Source organism: Rousettus aegyptiacus, unplaced genomic scaffold, assembly GCF_014176215.1.
Source record: "Rousettus aegyptiacus isolate mRouAeg1 unplaced genomic scaffold, mRouAeg1.p scaffold_m13_p_10, whole genome shotgun sequence".
Lineage (NCBI taxonomy): Eukaryota > Metazoa > Chordata > Mammalia > Chiroptera > Pteropodidae > Rousettus > Rousettus aegyptiacus.
Window position 1 is genome coordinate 42,423,997 of NW_023416285.1, and position 5,000 is coordinate 42,428,996.

Genomic DNA, 5,000 nt, shown 5'->3' on the forward strand with positions numbered 1-5,000 from the left:
GAGAAAGACTAGAATTCTTTGGTTTTAAAAAATTACATTTAAGACAGAACTCAATACTTCAAATTTCTTTGCTCTTAAAGACATAAATATCACTGTTTTGGTGCTTTCCATTACCATTAAAAATCACACAACTGATTTAGGCAGGAATAAAAATTTTGGTTGTTGATTAGACTGCTAGATCCCCAAAATTTAAATCCTTACTTGAGATCATGGATTTGTATTTATAGACTACATATTTTTCTTTCATTATGAACTTTCTCAGAAGCTACTCTCTACTAGACTTGCAAACTGTGAACAGAGTTCTTAAAACATTTTGAGAGTGGGAAAAAAAGAAAGCATTTTCTATTTTTTAGGATAGAAAACATGATTTTCTCCTCTCATTGAAGTTCACTGAATATTTAACAAAAATCTGTTGTGTTGATAACACTTCTGCAATCATTTACCCAAACACTTTCTCAAAACAATTATTGAGCAAATGCTTCCCCCCACTTCCCCAGAGGCCGAAATAGCCATAATCTTTTTGAAAGAGAACATTCAAATCTGTAAAACATTTGAGGAAGCAACTTCTTAAATTATTTGCCTATTAGTTACTGCCTGTTTGGTCTTCCTAGCCAACATGAGGCCAAATTTACCAGAATAATGCTGTCAAAACCCACTTTGGACCATGTAATATAAGATAAAGGTAACATTTTCAATAACAAAAAGGCTGTGTGCTTTGGAACCACAGTTTATTGTTTATGGCATATTTTAGATCTCCCTGTTTATGGGAAGAAAATTTAGGTCATCAAATAATTCAATAAGTCTTCATTTAATCTTTGATCATCGTAAATTAAACTTAGCCTTTATAGTTCCTTCCATTTTTATTGCTTCTGCTTCATAATTTTATCTTTAGTAGTAGTCATGCCTCTCTTAGAAAGAGAATACTGACAAAGCTGATCGCTCATGTTCTGATTTTGTATGTTAGTTAGGGCAAAGTTTGAGCTCCCATGACAAAGAAAACCCAATATCATGGCTTAAACAAGAGACATATGTCTTCTGTGGAATAGTCCATTTGGTCCAGGAATGTGAGACAGCTTCACTCCTGAAGACTCTCCAGGAATCCAGACCAGAGAAACAACTCTGTCCCTAACACAAAGCTTCCAAGTATGAGGTGCTTCAGAGAGAAAAGGAAGAGAGCCAGGGGAAGTGCAGGTACCATGGTTTAAGGACAAGACCTGATAGGGGCACACTCACTCCAGTTCATCTTCTATTGGCAGGCACATCATCACATGGCCATCCCAAGCTACAAGGGAGGGTGGGGAATTAAGTTCTAGCTGGACAGCTATGTATCCAGCAAAAATTATGGTAAGAGAGAAAACAGGAAGAATGGACTTGAATAACAACTGTCAGTCTACCAGCTGGATCTGCATTTCTATTTACATTTTCTGTTTTCAATTGACAAAAAAAGCACAACTATCCTTCATCAAATACAGTAACTCATCATGCCAGTAGGTCACAGCCTTTTCATTTGTAAGGTTTAAATGAAGTGGGCATTGTATGTAAAATATATATTTTAGAGTCCAGACCCTTTGAAAGATGTCTTCTATTATGATAATTTATATACAATATCTAGGGAAAATTTTAGACTTTAATTTCTTCCATGTGTTCAGAAAAGTTCCCACATTTTCAAATTTACATTTTTAATAATTAAGAGTTATGAGTAGATTGGGCCCCCTAGAATTACATGTACAATTTTTTAAAAATTATAAAAAGTATATTGACCACAACCATATATGAAACGTTTATTGGATCTAGTGTTTGCTTTAGGTTCATTATGTACTTTTTATACCTTAAAAACTAGGCACCATTCACCTAGTTTTGTAGATCAAAACACTTAGAGGCAGAGAGTTGAGATAACTTGGCCAAATTCCTTAAGTGGTCAAGTTGGGATTTGAAACTAGAGCTGTCTGACTCTGAAGCATTTTCTATTCATCATCTCACTTAATCTTCATAACAATTCTTTGATGTAGACAGCTGCTGGTCTTTGCCTCATTTAATACAGTAGATAGTAAAGAACAGAAAGGTTGAATCACTTGACAAATAAAGAGTTAGTAAGTAAAAAAGTGAAAGTTTCTAATTCTAAAAATTTATGATCTTTGAATAACTGCTTTTGAATTAAAGTCACTGTATTTACAGTCAACAAACCTGTTCAATCAAAAGAACAGGCATCATCTTCTGTTTGGATGACCTTGGGCAAGCTACTTAATTTCCTGATATTCCAAGAATGACAATAGGCATCTCAAATTCAGTTATAGGAATTAAATACATTTATGTAAAGTAGATGAAGAGACCTAGAGACAGTAGGTGCACGCTCTAATTTTCAGCCCTTTTTCTCTGAATCCGTATTTAGGTTCAGCTTTACAGAGTCTGCATATCCACATTTAGAACCGGAAATATGGAATAGAAAATGGAGCTCTCTAAAGAAATAATATTAATTGCTAGGCCTTGGGAGCTTGCTAAATTAGAGTACTGGAGAAGTCAATTTGAAGTCCAATGCAAAAAAGCATTTTTCACATACTTAAGTTAGTAGATATAAAATACAATGATAATACATAGGAGAAATAAAAAAAAGCTAGGGACAAATAAGTGTGCTTGTCTTTCACAAGGAGCCATCTAACATCACCTTCTCTCCTAATTGGTCTTTTGGCTTCTTTGTGATTGATACTTACATTTAGTAAAACTCAAAGATTTAGAGAATTCACTTTCTAAATTCCCCTTATTAATGAATGTTATTGATATCCTAGATTTCTTTCTGTTTGTGGTCCGAATTTATTTTCTTTATGCTGTTGAGTCCTGGGATTTCAGGAGAATAGTTACTCTTATGTCTTTGACCTGAGTGATAAGCTAATAATGACTCGTAGTCATAGTTGTAACTCATTTAGTTAACGGTTTTCTAGATACATTTTGTCTATTAATTCTTTTAATTTACAACAGCTCTATTAGGTAGGTACTATTATTATTTCTATTTTGCATAGAGAAAAAATGAAGCTTATAAAGATTAAGAAATTTGTCCACGGTTCCACTATTGGTAAGATATGGAGTGAGGTTTCCAACCCTGCAATCTAACACCAATTTTCCCTTGTAATCACTGTGCTACAGGGCCTCTCCACGAGCTTGTTTAAAAAAATAATAAAAGATTTCAATTGGTTCTAGTATTCCTTTTAAAGTGTTCTTGTTGGGTACAGGATTAAAATATTACTATATTTTTTAACAGATTTTTTTCACCTCGAGATTCAAATTTATTTATTTGTAAAATTCTTAAGATGTCAAAAAAAAATCTGACTTAAGTATTACAAGTCTGTCTACATTTAGCTCCCCTTAGCTCTTTTTTATGATGCAACACAGTTAAAATTAAACTTCATTTTTCTTGTGGTTGCCACAATTATGACCATCAAGAATGGCATCTCTCATTTTTTTATAAGCAGGCCTGGCCTGACAATGCTGAGTCTATGCATTCTGACAGAAAATAAATATTAATTATTATGCTAGTAGTTTCCTATAACTGATTCAATATGGAATAATTTCATTTTAATAATGTATAAGCATAGAGAATAAAAACACAAAGAAAATTGCAACTCAAAGCATTCGTCTTGCTCCACCTCCTGTTCTATCAAAGACACAATGGTAGAAATCTTCTCACAATCATTTTGTTGTCTGTTGATTTGTCCTAGGTCTTATGGCCATTTTGCCATCTCTCAGCTGGGCAACACATTTAGATCTTAGTCCATGGGTGATTCAAAAGCCTAATGTAGGATCCTTCAGGGCATACTGAGATGGCCTTCCTAAATGCACTTGGCTGCACAGAGATGAAAGTGCCTTCTTCCTCTACTAGTTTTCAAAGGTTTGTCCCTGCCACTCCCTCTTCTGTAACCTGAGGCCTCTAAAGGCCCCCATAGCTTCTACAACTAGTTAAACAACTCTACTTTGAGTTGTGCTCATGTTGTTTCATACAAAGTCATTTTCACTTTTATAGAAAAGATAGCAGGAAGACCGTATTAGAAAATTCCACCTGTACTCTAACACATTTTTGGTCCCTATAGAACTTGGACTTAGAAAATAATTATCTTAGAAAATGTAATTGCATGCTCCCCATGACCCCTCAAATGTCAATCTGAGGCAAATTTTAAAGTTTTGTGGTCCTGTAAGATAGTATCTTATCAGGGTCTAATTCTTTCACTGATTGCAACCACGTAAGGAACTTCTTAAATTGATACCATCAAATTTGATATATAGATATAGATAGATAGATAGATAGATAGATAGATAGATAGATAGATAGATAGATATAGATGATAGATTTGAGAGTCAAGAAGCCAAAATAAATGCTTCAGGATATCAATCTGTTTGTCTGCTCCCTTACATGGTTTATTTTTCTTCGTAGCACTTATCACTTGAAATTATGGAAAGTAGTAATTTACTTGTTTTATGGTCTACCTTGTCTACTAAAAGGTAAGCTCCATGAGGACAAGGACTTCTGCTTTGCTTACTGCTGTATTCCTAGGGCCTACATAATATAGTGTGGTGTATAGTAGAACCCTGGCTGGAATAAATGAATGGATCTATTCACGTTTGAATGAGTGCACGGTGTCTTCCATACAAATGGTTATTCAACACTGGCTTACCAGGAGTAACTTGCAAAACCAGAGCAGGAAGAGCTAAACGAAATGGAGTAAAAAATGCACTGCAACATTGAAAGTTGCTATCATTGACAACAGTGTGAATGGTGAGAGCTTTGGCCCTGACACCAGCCCCTCCAGTGCCCTCAATATTAAACATCAGGGAGCTAGGAGGAAATGTTGGCTTCCTTGGCCTTGAGCATTGGCAGCTCCAGAAGGACAGTAACGCTTTCGGTCAGCATCAGTGGTGTATCTGCCACTTTTAGCATCAGTAGTATGCAGGCATTATCATGATGAGTCAGAGCACGTGAGGTAGACAGTGAAAGGCATTGATTCTAGACTTTG